The sequence below is a fragment of the Stegodyphus dumicola genome, chromosome 2 (assembly GCF_044657685.1).
Source record: "Stegodyphus dumicola isolate Sdum_Otavi_A_Nest chromosome 2, ASM4465768v1".
NCBI classification, from domain to species: domain Eukaryota; kingdom Metazoa; phylum Arthropoda; class Arachnida; order Araneae; family Eresidae; genus Stegodyphus; species Stegodyphus dumicola.
This window is the reverse complement of record NC_140769.1, coordinates 248,548,035-248,566,107: the sequence shown is the minus strand read 5'-3', so window position 1 is coordinate 248,566,107 and position 18,073 is coordinate 248,548,035. Positions and strand designations below refer to the sequence as shown.

Genomic DNA, 18,073 nt, shown 5'->3' with positions numbered 1-18,073 from the left:
TCTTCTGCCACACAGGAACACTGCGCGCCTGTATCCAGGAGTGCGGTGGCTGGGATATTATTCACCAACACTTCAATCTTCGGAAGAGTCAGATTTTTCACCATTACTGTATTTAACTTGTAGGAAGAGGGGTTTTCGTGGCCTTCGGATTTCCGCACCCTCCCGTCAGCAGAAATCCGTTTTAGTTTAAATCCTTTTTTGTTTCCATGCTTTCCTTCTTTTTCCACTGGCCTTGAGACTTTTTTCCTGGGTTGCTATTGAACTGTCGACGTTCGCCGGCTGTTTTTGAATGCTTGGGTTTCCTTGCCCACTGATTCACTTTGCCTCCGTAGCCGTGTGCTTGAGTTTGCTGTAGTCTTGGCGTACCAAATTGGTTTCGCTGTTGATATTGGCGTCTTCTTTCGACGTCCGCCGTTCTTCTACTTTCAAACTGGATTGCTAGCTCAAATAACTTTTCCAGTGTAGTCGGATTTCTTAATTCAATAAAGTCTTGCACTTGGGGCAGTAACCTCGGCAAAATCACTTGAATTATTTCGGGATCCGGACGGTTTCCATACAAGAGTTTGAAGACGTGAATTTTTCTTAAAATAAAGCTTGAGAGATTTTCGATTCTTTGCTGATATATACTGAAAAGTTCCGTTTCTAATTTCGCACGATCCCTTACAACAGGAAAGGCTTTTAGTAGGGCAGTCTTGAAATTCTCGTAAGTATAGGTGGGACTTCCTGCTTGACCCAAGAGACTTCTGCCTATACATTTGAACCAGTTAAGCGCTTGGCCCCTCAAAGCGCTGGTAGCTAAGGTAACTTTTTGAAACTCGTGCACGGGGTAGAGCATGAAGTGGTCATCCAATTTTTTCAAAAACTGGTTACCAGTGAGTTTCCATTAAATATTGCTTCTGCTTCATCGAAGCGCGCATGGTCTGGACGATGTAACCAAATCCTTCCAGGGCGGTAGCTGGCATTTCTGGATTCTGAGCCGTTTCTGCAGGCAGCACAGGTTCTTCTTGAAACTCGGCCATGGTTATTCTTCTTCGTTGGGCGCCACTATCAGGGTCAATGTTCCTTCTTACCTTCTTCGGGAACATGCAAGGACCTGACTCGGAACAGAGAGCTTACTAAAGCTATGTTCACTAACTGTGGGAAGTAGACAGGATACACAAGAAGGGTATACAAAACCCTTTATTTTCTCTATTTACAATGACTTCCGTACTTCGGAATACACAAACCCGCTACTTGGGGTCTAACGTAAAAGTATAAAAAATAGAACTAAACTCTAATTTAACTTTAAAATAATAAACGTGGAAGATTGGCCTTATATTAACAGGAAGCGTATGTAGTACAGCGAACTGTGAACACTACAATACGTTTTCAAGAGGATTAAAACCTCTGGCCTGGAAGGCAAATAGCAACTGCGTAAAACTTCTAAGGTAAGCGGCCTGCTTCGACTCACTGCTTCCTCTCTCTCGCTTGGCAAAAAGTCACAACTTAAATACTTGGCGTTCGCCAGACAAACTTTGCATAAAAACCTTAACGCTTATAATTCTGGCCGGAAGTAGAAAATAAGAAGTGATAGTAAAGATTTAAAATTAAATAAACGTTAGTAAAACTTAAGATCCTTACACTATATCACCAATTTTAAGATTTTTCTTGGCTTCTGGTGTACCGAAGAAGTGAGCATTTCTCAACTCAAGAAGATACTGATTTTTCCATTTTTTCCAGAACTGTTTTATAAGTGTTGTCTGATATTCTTTTCGTTTTATTAGACTCTTTCTTGTTGGAGAGTTATTCAGGATCTCAGCAAAGTTGTATGGATATTCATCCTTATGTCCGATCAATAGAAAATCAGCCGGTGCAAGCGGTTCAGGTTCATGTAAATCGTTGTAAACGTAGGTCAAAGGACGTCTATTCACAATATTTTCGACCTCTGTCAACACAGTCATAAATTCTTCAAAATTCAGTTGAGCTCTGCCTAATATCTTTTTCAACGGTTCCTTTATGGTTTTCATAAGACGTTCATAAAAAGCTCCCCACCATGGAGCAAGCTCGACGATAAATTTCCAAGTCAAGCCTTCATTTGCTAGAAAATTTTGAAAGTCTGTACCTTTAATTATGCTGTAAAAATACTGTAAATCTTTGGCAGCATATTTGAAAGTTTTCGCGTTATCTGAATAAAAGGTGCGACAGGTTCCTCTTCTCGAATTGAAACGTCTGAGAGCCAAAATGAATTTGTTTGCAGACATATTGGAAATGAGTTCTAGATGTAACGCTCGTGTAACAGCGCACGTAAACAATACGATGTATGATTTCTGAATGTCGTTTCCAGACCTGATGTAAACTGGACCTGTGAAATCCACGCCTGTAACATAGAAAGGTGGAGTTTCAACAATTCGATCTTTAGGTAACTGAGCTGTCATTTGTTTCGCTGGTTTTACTGCGTATTTCCGCACAAATTAAACAGTTCCCTAAGACTTTCTTTACCAACTGACGGCCTTTAGGAATCCAAAATTTCCGTCTTAGTTTGGCTAAAGTTGCTGCAACTCCCGCATGCAGAACGTTATTATGTTCCCTTTTTACAATTAATTCAGTAAATTTGGAATCTTTAGGAAGAAGAACTGGATGCTTCTCGTCAACTGTATATTCGGTTTCTTCTAATCTTCCCTTAATTCGAAGAATTTTATTTTCATCAAGAAACGGTGCCAAGCTGAATATATCAGAGCTTGGAGAAATTGACTTGTTAGATTGAAGAGCCTTAATTTCAGGTGTGAAGAAATCCATCTGGGCTTTACGAACACAAAAAATTTCAGTGTCCTGAATTTCAAAAGCACTTAATGTTCCACTATTAGCAGGCAGTTTTCTTGCCTTAGCAACGAAACGTCTAACCCATGCCATAATTCTGAGATATTTCAGCACATTACTGAATTTTGTTATATCCAATAGTTGATCATCTCTTTTCACAACAACGTCATAAACAGATATCTTACTACGGAGTTCTAGTTGCTTATCGTTTCCCACGTCAAACTTCGGTTGAACTGGCCAGTCTATACGTTTGTTTTGTAACCATTTTGGTCCAAACCACCAAAGTGAACAATTTCTTAAATTAGCGACAGTAGTTCCTCGTGATATGAGGTCGGAGGGGTTATCTTTCCCACGGCAATAATGCCAAGTATTGCTTTCAGTTAGTTTCTGAATTTCATAAACTATGTTTTTGATGAAAGATTTAAATCTTTCGGGAGATCCCTGAATCCAAAAATACGTTATTTGAGAATCAGTCCAGTGGAAGAGGATTACTTCGTATTTTAAAGATTTTGCTTTTTATCACTCAATCTAGCGGATAAAAGCGCACCTAAAAGCTCCAATCTAGGAAGTGTAAGGGATTTCAGAGGTGCAACTCTACTCTTGGAAACAACAAAAACTGTTTGAAAAGTTCCATTGTTCAAAACTATTCTCAGATATACCACGCATCCATAAGCTTTAAAACTAGCATCAGAAAAGCTATGGAGTTCTATTTGTTTCACATCTGCATCTAATATTCCTTCTAAATAGTAGCGGGGAATTCTGAGGTGGTTCAGTTCTTCAATTTCTTCGTACCAGGCTTTCCATTTATAACTAAGATCAGGTGGCAGTTCATCGTCCCAATCAATTTTGGCAGACCAGATTTCCTGAATCAGACACTTTATTCTTATAGTGAAAGGGCCATAAAATCCGACAGGATCAAAAATACGGCCTGCGGTTTGCAATAGAAAACGTTTTGAGTTGATTGACGAGGAAATGAAATTTGTCAAGTGCTGAGTGTCAAAATAAAAATTATCATTATCCGTATCCCAGTTAATTCCTAACACTTTGATCGGGACAACTTCAGGAGATTCTTGCATCGAAAATTCTTTGCGATGCCAAATATCTTTGAGTTCTTTGGAATTAGTATGCCACTTATGTAGTGATATGCTAGCTTCATTAAAAATGTTCACAATTTCTAAACTTGTTTTCAGGGCTTGTTCTAAATTTTGGTGACCACCAATAATGTCATCAACATACAGGTAGTTGTTTAAGAGTTCTACTGTTTCAGGATATATTTCTGAATATTTTTTAAGGTGATGCTTAATAGTAGCAGCTAGAAGAAAGGGACTAGATTTTACTCCAAACAAAACTCTTGTAAATCTAAAGGTTTTCAAACTCTCATTGTTATCATTAGGTTCATCTTTCCAAAAGAATCGTGTAACGTCCCTGTCTTCTTCATTTAACTCTATCTGTAAGAATGCTTGTGTAATGTCCGCTGTAAAGGCTATCGAATTTTGTCTAAATTTTATCAATAAATCAAAAATATCTGGATATAGGTTCGGACCAGTATATAAACAGTCATTTAGAGAGAGTGTTTTTGGTTTATGGGCTGAAGCATCATAAACTATTCTTAGTTTGCTTGTTGCTTTATCATTTCTGATGACTGCTCTATGAGGTAAATAAAATAGGGTTTTATCATTTTGATTGTCTTCTTGAACTGGTTCAATAATATGTTTTAACTCGTAATCCTTTAAAACCTCTGAGTATTGAACAAACAAAGAGTTATCAATTTTAAATTTGTTACTCAATTTCTTAAATCTTTCAAGTGCTATATCCCTATTATCTTCCATTAAATGTTTTGAATTCGGTTTCCAAGGTAATTTTACTTGGTATCTGCAGTTCTTATACCTGATATCAGATTCGAAAGATTTCATAATTTCTAAATCAACAGTTTTGTCGTTTTGAGTATCACTTTCCAAACCCAAGTTTTCTAGCTTCCAAAACTGTTGTAACTGATCTGATATCAAGTTTTCATTTACAATTACTTTCATAGTTAATAATTCACTATGATCATTATTTTCTTTACCCTGCAAACACCACCCAAATAAAGATTCTGTGGCTACTACATTTCTTGAAATTCTTTTAAATTTACCAGTAATTATAGAATAGTAGAAATCTACCCCTATGAGAATATCAATTTTGTCACTTTTTCTACAACAATCTGCTAATTGTAAATTTTGTAAAATTTTATTTTTCTTAGGAAAGTTTAAATCTGGAGGGGAGATAACAGTATTAGATATATTTTCGGTTTCAAGAAGCTCAATATATATATTAAGATTAGGATCGTTTAAATTTTCTAGTTTTGCTCTAACAACATTAAAGGTTTTTTCTAACGCACTTTTATCACCAAAGGAATAAACAGAAAGTGATTCTTTTCTAACAATCGGAAGTTCCATTTTAGTAGATACATCTTTAGTTATGAAAGATCTCATTGAGCCATTATCAAAAAGAATTCTGACATTTTCAGATTTATCATTATTTCGGATCAATGCAGAAGCCGTTTGTAATAATATTTTATTAGATCTATTTTCATCGGAATTATATGACGAAACAGCGGAAATAACGCTCGAATCCGACGTTTTCTTTTCAGGTTTTTCATTATCTTTTTTCTGATGGAATGAATAACAAATGGATTTCGAGTGTTTATTAAAGCAGAAGGCACAGTTTATTTTTTGTTTACAATTTTGAATCCGGTGAAATCGACCCAAACATAAAAAACACCGCGATTCACGTTTTAAGATCTCTTTTTTCTTTTCTACACTTAAAATTTCGCAATCCGCAGATTTATGATTTGTGTTCCCGCAGAACAGACACTGAGATTCGGATGACGCCGCTAATAACTCAACTGTAGACGGCTTGCTCGTTATGGCTGGAGAATGTTTATGTTTGAAGGGCAAATGCTTTTCCAATCGCGAATATTTTTCTCTAGAATTATAATTAACAGAAGCCGCGCGTTCTCTACTGAATACTTCGTTCCTCAAAAAGGCTAACAAACCTTTTAAATCCCAATTTTCGTCTTTAATTTTTCGGCTAAAATCAAGAACGAATTCATTAGGAAGTAATTTCAAAATTAAAGGTGTTAAGAGATTTCCGTAGGTATCAGAGTCTATTTTTAATGCTTCAAGATTTCTTATCTGTACTTCGTCGTGATCTAAAAGTTTTCTTAATCCGTTTATATCATTAGGATTTCTAACAGGTGAAGTACTTAAGAGTTGTCCTAAATGCGAATTAATTAAGATGTTCTTTTGACCAAATCTGGAACGTAGCAGTTCAAGAGCAGCTTCGTAATTATTTTCGATGAGAGCGAAACCAGAAATAGCTTTGGCGGCTGAGCCACCAAGAAAGCTTTTTAAGTAAATTAATTTTTCTATTTTTGATAAATTCGGATTTTTATCAATCGCATTTTCGAACTGACCTATGAATTCTAACCAATCCGAAGAATCACCATGAAATTTAGATATCGTTAATTTTGGAAGACGAGTGAATTTGTTACTTTCGTTTTGGGATTCTGTAACGGTTTCATTAGAAACGTCTCTATTTGCATTGTCCGAATTTTCCAACTTATTCAACTCTTTCAACTTTTTCTTTCCTCTAAACTGCCACACTTGAATTTTCTCTTCATATTCCAAAGCGGATGAGATTTCAAGTTCAAATTCGTCTTCTTCGACTTTTAATTCTCGTTCTATTTCAGCGTCTAAATTGCTCAAGGATTTTGATTTTTCGTTTAACTGGTCTAAAATTTCTTCTAATACATTTACATTTATTTATACTACTATCATCTTTATTCAGTTCGGTTTCAATTTTCTTTAATATCTTGGACACTCCGGTCCTCAATACCTTTCGTTTCGATTTCAGTTTAGCAATAAGATCTTCCATATTATATAAAATAGAAAATACAGGCTTACCTTGGCTGTCTTCGCATAAAATGATATCCAAAATTAAAAAACACAAACTTCTAAATTGGCCAAAGGTTCTCGGCACCGATGCGCCATATTGCGAAAGGTGGTTCTAATTCTAAATGAAGTTTCATAAGTATACTTCAACAATCTACAAAAATAATCATTTTATTTACAAAGCAACCTGGATTGCATCGAAGGTTCACTGCTCACTAACTACGTCGCAAACTAAAAAACTAACATTCTTTTTCAGAAGCGAAGCGCCCTCTAACGGCGATACATAAATCATTTGGGGGATTTTTCCACACTGGATAAGTCAGCAGATTCTGTGGACAAGTAAGAATAATTCTATAAACGCCACCCAACATTCAGGATTTAATTAACAACGAGGATATGATGTTTATTAAATGAATTTTAGAACATAAAAAACCAACTCATTTTTATCCTAAAATGTATTTTTGTGCGTAGCGTATTTTCATTATATCCTTAAAATTCTAATTTAGAATGTAATGGTCAAGAATTGAATCCTAATCATCAGTAATATAATAAGTAATTATTACGGTTATTAATAAATCCTTCTTATAAAGTAATTGCAAATATTTCAAAAAACTTTCTATCTGAATGCAAATATTTTTCTATGCAAATATTTTAAATTTTATATTAATCAATATTGCACACGATATTATTTATTTCCACTTCAATTCTTACCGTCAGTTCCAGTAGAAGTTACAAATCAATTATATTTAATTAAGGATTGGATTGGATTATTTAATTATGGCAAAGCACACGAGGGCTATCTGCCTAAAGGGAGGGATGCCTTCATGGAGGACTTTCTAAGGTAAACTGGGGCTATACATGGGGAAAACCACGAAAACGCCGATGCGGCCAGCCCGTTCGCGAGATTCGAACCTCGGACCAAACTACCAATGATCAGCGTCTTTACCGCTCGGCCGCTGGTGGGCTATTTAATTAAGGAATGACCATCTAAATTTAGAAACAGCGTACCGTAACAGCAATTCAATTATTGGCGCCGTATCTTTCATGTTACTCCCGATTGGCAAGCTACATGATTTTTAATGAGTATTCGGGTTTTGCTAGTAACTTCCCTTGGAAATCGCGCTTAAACTAGGTTAGTTGGTTATTTGAACATAGAAAGAACATGGGAGCTATTTGATTAAGATGCTTTCATAGAGAACCTTTGTAAAGAGAACCTAGAAAACTACGAAAACCAACCAAATTTGTCTTTATATGATTTTTTCCTCCCCAAAACTAAAGGCCTTTCAAAGGAAAGTTTCTTGACATTGAAGAGACAAAAGGAGTATGACATCTACTTTTAGAGGCATGTCAAAAACAGATCTCTACAAGCCTTCTCTTCCATTACATGTTGTGCATTCAAACAAATAGTTGCATCAGCGTAAATTCTATAATCTATTTTTTGTTACACTCTTATTACTTTATTAACATACAGTGAATATATACTAAACCTTTTACTTCAGCTTCAGTAATTCGGAATTTTTGACGGAATTGTTGTCGGAACTAGGACTTGGAAGATAAGTCAAATTGAATATTTCGATAATTCAATAAATTCATGTTCGAAGTTTCAATATTTTATTTTCGGAGGGAGGGGAAATTTTTTCAGGTTTGGTCTAATATCCTAAGTATATTTGCTTCGATTCTTTATTTTTTATACAGATATGCAAGTGTTCTTACACACTTGCAGTATTATAAGTTTTCATTCTACATTCCAAATTAGGCTTAAAAACTACATGTAAAAACTTCTCAATTAAGTAATTTTTCATGTCGTAGTTGTACACATCTAAAATACTTAACCTTCAGTACATTTCTTTACTTGTATAGTAGAAAATTCTGAGGCTATGATGCATATAAAAGAATAATTAAATTTCAAGATGAAAATTTTCTAAAACGAAATATTTTTATTTTCTTAGCTCTGTATATGAAACAAAGCATCTTTATCTAAAAAGTACTTGAGCAGCTTTTCTTGAGCCATTGTGATTGAGTCCAGATTAACATACAGAATTTAAGACCATTCATCAAAGAATTTTATTTTTGACCCAGTAATGCAAGTCGAAGAAACATTAAAATCAATATTATACAGAGGATGTTCGAACATTTTTAGACGATTTTTATTTCTCCCGGCTTCTTAGCGAGCCTTCGTGGTGTAGTGGTCTGCACGCTCAGCGCGTAGTGGAGAGGTCCGCGGTTCGATTCCCGGCGAAGGCGTTGCATATTTTTCATCTTGCCTGCTAAAAAAAATACCTAATGTACGAACAGGCTTTGTAATTAACTTGAAATTAAACTTAACTTGAAATTAAATTAACAAGTTGAAATTTCTCTAAATCATAGAATAGTAGAATATTTTATATCGTAAAGCATAGTTGCATTTTAATAGAGCTAGTTAAATAATAATAATAAAAAAAAACTGAATAACAAATTCGCTTGTTATTGGTACCGTCAACGCTCACAGGTACTATGAGAAAATAACAGCATAACAGAAACAAATAACAGAATTGTTTCTGTGTCAACATAACAGAAACAAATACACCGAATCAAAGAAAGGAAATAAGACATTTTCCTGTCTCCCGTCATACTGGGCCAGCTGACGAAAGTCAATTTGCATTTATGATGTCTCTAAAGAGCGACTTAGAATATATATTTAGATTTATATATAATATTGTTCTACAGTAGGTATTTTGACACAAAATATGAATTCTTCTGAAATAACATACTTATGCTTTCCCAAATTAAGATTCTACGACTTAAGTTATGCCTCATATTAAATTTTGAAAAATTTGGTGAAAAACGTACCGAGAAATTTGAAAATTTAACTTCGCGTACTTTTTTAAATTTGCGCCAAGAATTATTTCCTTAGCGGAATTCTTGATGTTATGGTAACCAATTTTCCTCTCCCTTTTATTGTGCATGAGAGGAATATAAAATGCATAATTCATTCTTTCAAGCAATTTTAAGAAAGTATGTAAACCACATTTGTCGTAATTATCACTTATAATGAAAGTTTACTTTTCAAAATGCGCCAGTATATAAAATGACCTATATCTTTGGAAATTTTGAATAAAACCTTCTAAGTTTTTGCATGTATATCTAGAAATACATCTATTACAAGGTGATGGCAAAACTTTTGTAGGTTAAAATTCTAAAAGTTTTTCAAAAGCTTTATAAAAATTACTTATAAATACAAATTTTAAAAACAAATCAGAAAATGCTGCGTATTTTATTGGATTGTACCTAAGTTTCCAACTGTGAAGAAAATTAAGAGTTAAAAAAAAAAGAGATATTAATAATACCAAATTCAATTAACACTGAAGAGCTAAAATTTTGAGAGCTAAAGAAAACTATTGCAATTTTTACAAAACTGTATACTTTGGCATAATTTGAGTTCTAAAATCGAAGTATGGAAAAAAAAAAATTGATGTGTTATTTCAGAAAAAGTCCAATTTTGTGACAAAATATCCAGAGCATTTGCTGTATACAAAACCTAATGTACATCCTAAGTCGCACTTTCAGGACATGAAAAACGCATGTTAAATTTCGTCAATCAGTCCAGTAGAACGGGAGATAATGAACAATCCCCGCCTTTTCAGTGCGAGGTTTTGTACATTAGTTTATTTTAGATTAAAGAAATCTGATGTGGATACCCCCATAACTTCCTTGTACACTGCGCAAAAAAAAAAAAAAAAAAAAAAAAAAAAGAAAAGAAAAGAAAAGAAAAAAAAAATCAACAAAATCTGAAATGTTTCAGATTTTAAATTACTTCCAAAGGGGCGTTTTTTAACATTTTGTGTGTTATCTTTCTTTATTAAATATCATGTTCCTCGCACTTAAACCATAAGATCCAGTGCAACAGCAATATCGCAAAATAGTTTTAAAACGAGCATATCTTTAGAATTTCCGATACAGAGACTCACGCGCTGGAGATAAAAATGTTTTTTCTGCACAACGTTGCCATTGCTCGCTTTGAAATCCTTGAGTTTGTTAATCAAAAATTCGTCAAAGTTTTAAAAAATAGGAAATCGATCATAAAACAAATTTCAAATTTCAAATTTGGTCTTCCACATGCTCATATTCGTTGGAGGATTACGTTATTCAAAATTCGATGACTCTATGTACCGTTGTTTTATCACAATACGAGAAATATACATACATTTATGCAGATTTTTCATTATTTAATTTCTTCAAATATAATGCAGGACTCTAACAATTTGTGGCAACAGTTTGAAAAGTGAACCGATATTTATGAGTCCGACGCAAAATGCCAAAACGAAACTAATAGTCCTTCGGGATTCAAATCCCTTTGGACTAAAAAGGGGGGGTGACAGTTCTGAATCTTAAGCGATTGACGAAATTTAAATTGCGTTTTTCATGCTTCCAAAGCTCGACTTAGGACATATGTCAGATATAGCATTATTCTAACATAGGTATTTTGACCTAAAATTGGATTTTTTCTGAAATAACACAACAATTTTTTTTCCATAATTCGATTTACGACTCAAATTATGCCTAGATTTTAAATTTTGTAATTTTTGGTGAGAAATTGATGGAGAAATTAAAAAATTTATCTTGACAAATTTTTTAAGTTTGCGCTAAGAATAATTCACTTGGCGTACTGCTTAACGTTTTCTGTGTAAAATGCATAAAACATTTGATGACTTCCTTGTACCGCCTGTTAAATTATGCACACTTTTTACTGCATTTCATTTAAACCTTTTTTGTTCAAACTTCTTTAGAGATATATTTCTCATTCAGTCAATTCAGTTCTCACTTCCCGGCAAGACAAAAGTACATAAAATCTCAAAACATCTTCATTAAAAATTGTAAAGTACAGAAAAACGTAAAACACCAGATACAGTCAAAAGCAGTTAAAAATTATTTTTACAATTAATTTCGAGTTTCTACGAAAAAAAAAAAAAAAAAAAATTCGGCCAGCGGTCAGGAAGACAGATTGTTCGGTGTACAAAACTGAAAGTTTGATTTTGGTCTCCTCGGCAAAAAGACACTGAAGTTGATGCAGAAACTGACTTAAATCATAGTTCTTCTAAGAGTTTCAACTTAAACAAATGGCTTAGTGCCAACTAAACAATTTTAAATTGTTGATAATACTAAAAATATTGCATGCCGATTAACTAAAGGTATAAAAATTTTAATCGGAACTTAAATTAGCAGAAAATGCGAGTCAGCACATAAAGAATAAAAATACTGAGCTCACCGAACCAGGTAATAGAAAGGGTATATATACACATTTATATACTTTTGGTGCGGCCGATTGCAACTAAAAAGTGAGGTGCACAACTACGTGTTATAGTACTCCCTATACAAAATTTTAACGTTCAAAGGCCACTCATTTTTTAGTTTTGCGAGTCACAAACATACGTGCACACGTACTTACGTAATGACATCCCAAAAAAAATCCTTTCTGAATAGATTTTAAATTTATTTTACAATCAGTTATGCGAAAAAGAGTACTTTATTCTGCCCGTATGTAAAATGTCGTGCAAAAATATCGCTTAAAAGGATTCGAGAATGATCAAAATTTATGTTTTCGTTGAAATATGATACCAAATATATTTCCTTTACTTCGTACAAGGAAGTAAGAAGTATACCTCTTAAGAATTTTAAAAAAGAAAAAAACAAAGGAAAGAAGAGTAGAAAATAGCTAATCAAATTCTAGATTGCATATCCATTCAATTGTTTAGTATTACGTCAATGTTATATCGGCCTTTAGTAAATGAAAAACTTTCATTTATTAGGTAATAATACTGAGAAAAGCAATATTGCCTTTTTTTGAAAGCACCTAGAATTCCTCTCCTATAAAAGCGCTGAATTTTATTTAAATTTTGCAGTTACTGAGTTTCTTACCAAGATGAAATTTAATCTCGTGGTAAGTTTCTTTTGAAATATTGCTTGAAATTTCATCTAAAATGTCTGTGTAACTTTAAAATGGCAATTTCGGCAAAATAACGGTTTTGATTTTTTTTAAATATAAAGCTGAATTATTTATCTTTCAAATTCTAGTAAAAATTCGCTTTTTGCCTCATTTAGAAACTGAGTTACAAGTGTTTGCATATTAATTTACAGTTTAGTTTGGAAACTGAATGTAGTTTTTGTGAGCCAGAAATTAAACGAAATGTTTATATATATGATTACTTCCTTAATGACTCATCTCAAATTAGATGTTGTCACTCAGAAAATATCTGTAACTCAAAATTTAACTTTAGAAAACCTTAAATTATATCTGAAAATTTGTTTTTCCTTTTCGCTAATTTGATTAAAATTTCTTCTAATCTATTGTTTTTGATTTATGATACTTTTCTTTGGTTTATTTCTGTAACGTTATAAAATGCTATTGTATTAAAGATTACATGTTGTAAATCGTCTTTTTCAAAGGTAACGGTAGAAAGTGTCAGAAGAAAATGAAAATGCCAGTTTTATGGAAACGGTTTTACTAAAACCTCTATGAGCATATTAGATAAAATATGTGATACTCGAGTTTCTTTTTTCGCTTCAGTATATAAAATGAATTTTATTTATTAAAATTATCAGTTATATTAAAGGGATTGTAATGCCATCCAATAAGCTGGCTACAAAGATGTTTCGTGGTTTTCTCGATGTGTAAGACAATTCCTTAGAAAATCTCAACGAAGGCATCCCTTCCCTTGAACAGATAGCTCTCTAGTGCTCTACTATAATCAAATAAACCAAAGCAAACTAATTATGGTAAAATATGTCCGGATCTACTTTAAGTTTACATTTGCACTGGCCCAATAAGACGAAATTTCACTAAACTGGATAAAAAATATAACAGTAAAAGTCTTTTCACCAAAGGATTCTCTACTTGGTATAGTTGCAATAGAGTAGTCAACACTTGAACTCAGTGCTCACAAGTTAAAACGTGTGGCTCTATTCATAACATAAGTAGAATTTTCTTAAATTATTTGTCGGAGTTCTATAACCTAATTTTGTATGCTAATCGTGAATACATTCCACATGTGTTTCTTCGAGTGGAAATGATGTTCATTTCTTTTAGATTATATAAACTTCCTTTGAAATGATCAAAATCTTAATAAATATGGCATCAAGAATCTGTAAGCCCACTTTATATTCATTGCCAATTAACTTTCTCAAGGATAATAAATTCCTAAATAGAGGCAGGCATCTCTTAATCGTAATTTATATTTCCCGTTTTGATCCTTTTGGTACTTGATGAACAGGCTATTTTTCCTACACTAACACTGTATTATCACTAACTATTGTTATTCTTTCAGTTGTGAAGTTGCTATCAAAACATATAAATAGGTTTTTATCATAACATATGTGGATTGTGGCTCTAGAACCGGTATACAAGTAACGAAGGAAATTATTTAAGCGTACAAAAACGATGATGATTAGACTTAATTATGCGATTAATGTGCCTTTCATTATGTGATTTGAATTCATACCCATATTGATTAAGTGGCTTTGAATTACTTTTCAATTAGTATGCTTCTTGCAACTCCGTCTCAACTTTCTAATCAAAGACTAACATTTAGTGAAAAAATTTGCCTTAGTTAAAAACTTACATATATTTTCCATTCTCATTAAATGATAAGCCATTTGCTCTTTATTTTTCCATTACAAATTACTGATTAATCTTCTCGAAAATAGAGCATTTCTATGAAGAGATTTGCCACCTTTCGTTATTAATTTGCTGTCCCTGAATTTGGAAGTTCATTAAATATGACATCCTATAAAATCTATTTAAACAGACAGACAGAAAGAAGTACAGGAGCCACCAAAACATCGCCATGGGCAAAACTGGTATCTCCCCACTGCACTAACCATCTATAGAAGTGTACCCTGACCGGGCACGCTAATACCATGCTCGGGAATTAGTTTACATTGCAACAATCATAATACACAGTTATATATTAATGGTGCATAATTTGCATAGCAGACAATATTGTCTCAGATATACTTTACACGGGTACTTTGCAAGATCAGTTTCTTTTCCAACATTCATACAGTGATCGATCAGCTTATCTATGAGCACAGGACTTAGATCTAAAACCAGCCCATACTAATCCAGGTATTCTAATCTTTGCGCAATTAAGAAGGAAACGAAAACAGACACATTTCATCAATTTTATCCCCAAAATCGGTTTGTATCATGATATCGTATACGCAAGACATTTGCTGGAGCTTGGTCTCGTAACTTGAATGGAACTTTTATATTCTTTCATCGTGTTCTCATGATATAAGTCGTTGGCAACATTCAGTCCAGTTGGCAACTGAAAGATCTATGGTTCGAATGCCGACAAGGGCACGGCTGATGTTTCCTGTTTTCTGTTCCAAAGTACTTAATAGTCTCTTGCTATGTGGCCCAAACTAAAATGTGGTGCACCATGACCCATCAATACATGGACTTGTTCTCGTGGGTCTCTTTATTCTTCTCAGATGTGCTTTAAATGGAGTAAAATATGGAGAACTGTCCTATTCCCTAGCTCTATAAATAAAAAATTATGAAGCAATTCTTTGCCAAAGCCCTATTACTGATGAAAAGAATAAAAAAGGGTTTTGTATATACAGCTAAAGAAGAAAACTGAACTCTGATATGAAATATCTCTGATTCTCGCATGAATACGTATCCCTCCCATGCTACCAAACAATTTAACAGGCCCTTCAGTTGACTATGAGACTCATACACATTTAAATCTCATTAAAACTCATTCAGGGATCTTGGAGGTAGACCAACTATCTCTCTTCCTAGATGGTCCTCTTAAATCTTCAGTTCATTATGGTTTGTTTTGTGAATGAAAAGATTAGTCCATTCAGTGAACTCCGTGGTTTCCGAGGTATGGGTTTATGGCAACTGCTCTATGAAGTCTGGCATTATCATAGCTTAAACGAAAGTTTCAATTACCATAGTAGCAAAAGGTCTCAAATGAATTACGCCTCGATATTTCACGGTAATCAAAAATCCTTCGACAAACTCATAGAAGTCACTAAATGTATAAGAACTGATATTTATCTAAGGTAGGAACTATCCTCCGTATCATGTTCCTTTTCAAGAATGTTGAAGTGGTTGTATACTTTCCTTTCCATTTTCTAGACCCTGATATCATAGATGCACAATTCAGTTAGTACTTGTATTCATTTGTGAAAATTATTTGCTCCAATGTCGTTTGTTCTATGTGACATGTGGCTCGCCAATGGCCGAGCGGTAAAGTCGCTGAACACTAGTATTTCGATCCGGGTTTTGAATTACGTCGAACGTATGTATGGGAATTTTTGTGGTTTTCCCCAAGTATAGCGTGTTTACGAACCAGTTTCCTTTAAAAAGTCCTCCACGAAGGCCTCCCTATTCTTAGGCGGATAGTGTTTGCCGTACTAAGAGTAAACCAAACTAAATAAGCAAATCCATACGGCATAATGTACTTTTGTGAAAAACAGGCTGCATTTAGAGTGAACAATGATAAAGTATCGCTAATAATCCTTACGTTTGAACAAATTCTTCCTTTTCGATATTTAAGAAAAACATTGGCGGTATATTGCAAGAAAATGTTTTTGTACCTTATTATTGAGAAAATGAATTACAGGAGAGGGAGAGACCCTGAAGTTCCTACTCTTTCGTCAAGAACGACTGGAGGAAATTGGAATATTTTTAAACGAAATCTGCATTTGGAGGATTTTACTTCAACAAATTATTAAATATTTAAATTGTTTAGTGTTAATATTAATTTTTAAATGTAGAAACGAGATCAAAACATTTATCTAACACTCCAGAATGTAAGCATTTTCATCAGTTACCGCGACACATAGTTTTCTCACCAGTGCATTTTATATAACACAGAAATTGAGTTTTATACCATTTCTGCGTTTAAATTAACTGGTTACGTAATTGGTAATTGGTTGAACAATTGAAACTTACTCTATAAGTCCCGTGTTGTACATTTGCTGTACATGCGGAGATTGTAAGCATTCAAAAATAAATTAATTGGATTATTTATGCTTCCTTTTACAGGTTCTTATCTTTGGAATGTTGATCACTGCAAATGCAGTTTCTGGGTGGATCATTCCCTTTCTTTGGCCTGGAGTTACAGGTGAGGCAGACGCAAGCATACGCCTGAATACCCCGGGATATCGAAATGCCCAAGACGAAAACGCACGTGTGGGAGATGGATATAATCGCAGAACTTACATCCAAGAATATCGGAGAGAATGAAAAAAGTCTATATTGTTGATTGAATTCACCGAATTGTTAATGATATGAACTGAATAAAACTGAATTGCTAATAATTACTGATTTGTTAACAATATTTTGTAAGCCCATGTTGGAAATTCGATTCCAATTACTGAATTAATTTTTCTTCTTTGTTTACCACACACAAAGAAAGTGATATGTGATTATCCTTTTACATTTAACTATCTTTCTTAAATACTTCAAAAATAGTTTAAAAAGAGTTAAAATCAACATTTTACGTAACAGTTAGATCTAAGTCAAAACGACAGAAACAAGTACCCCGAGTCAAAGAAAAGGGAAAAAGAAAAGAAATATTACATTTTTATATCTCCCTTTGACTTTTTCTGAAATGGCGTATCGATTTCTGCCGTATTTCGATTTTACGTCTCAAACTATGCCAAAATTTTAAGTTTCGTAAAAATCGCCCCGGTAGATTTTAAAAAATTAGATCTCAAAATTTTAACTCTTCTGTGTTAATTGAATTTTGCATACATTTATTAATATTCCTTTTTTTACACTAACTGGATTCTTTTTTTTTTTTTTTTTTTTTCTCAGAGTTCGAGTTGGGTTCAATCCAAACAAAATTCACAAATCATTTTTGATTTTTTAGAACTTGTATTTTTAAATAATTTATTTAAATTTTTCGAAAGAAATGTTATATTCTCAAAAAATGTTGCATTGAAAATTTTTGTCACCTTCTTAAAGTAGACGTATTTCTAGGCATACCTACAAAAAAATCAGAGATTTTTTATTCAAAATTTACCAAGACGTACGTGAATTTATAAATTGGCATTTTTGAAAGTAGACATCTATAGTAACAAAATCTGTGGGCATTTATCTGTTTGTTTGTTTGTGACATTATTTCCTCCAGAACGGCGGGGAGTTGAGTTTCGAGAGAGTTACCCCAGAATTCCAAAAATTCGTGGGAAGCCATTTCAATTCTCTCTCATCTTCGAATGACTTTAACTAGAAGAGATATTAATTAAAAACTCTGAAAACGCTAATTTTTGCCCTCCTTACTTTGAGTGGCAACAGTCTCGAACGCTGGAGATACAAAAATCTTTATTTCGAAAAGTCACAGTTTTTTCTA

At 33.5% G+C, this 18,073-nt stretch overlaps 1 long non-coding RNA gene across 1 annotated transcript; it reads left to right on the top strand.

The window, feature by feature from the left end:
• Positions 1-12,477: 12,477 nt before the first annotated feature.
• LOC146998919 (uncharacterized) lies at positions 12,478-17,029 on the top strand. The gene is made up of 2 exons (XR_015039364.1): positions 12,478-12,645; positions 16,765-17,029. It is a non-coding gene; the product is annotated as an uncharacterized LOC146998919 (long non-coding RNA).
• Positions 17,030-18,073: the final 1,044 nt, after the last annotated feature.